This window comes from Brassica oleracea, chromosome C9 (assembly GCF_000695525.1).
Source record: "Brassica oleracea var. oleracea cultivar TO1000 chromosome C9, BOL, whole genome shotgun sequence".
NCBI classification, from domain to species: Eukaryota; Viridiplantae; Streptophyta; class Magnoliopsida; order Brassicales; family Brassicaceae; genus Brassica; species Brassica oleracea.
The window spans coordinates 10,967,175-10,967,429 of NC_027756.1; positions in this window are offsets into that span (position 1 = coordinate 10,967,175).

Here is a 255-nt window from a genome sequence, read left to right on the forward strand (position 1 = left end):
CCGTCGGCTGCTGAACATTTGGCCATAACCCAATTAGTCGAAGGATGAATGACGATGATTTTACTCATCATCATAGAAAGAGACAATTGAGTTAGTAATTACTGGACAGAATGGTGCTAAAAGAACTTCGCAAACATTTTTTTATTATTATATATATATATATATATAAATTATTTCATACTTTAAAAAAAAAAAAACTTAGAAAACTGAATCCCCTAATCGCCATCCCGGGTCGGGGCCGGGACGGAACCCCGC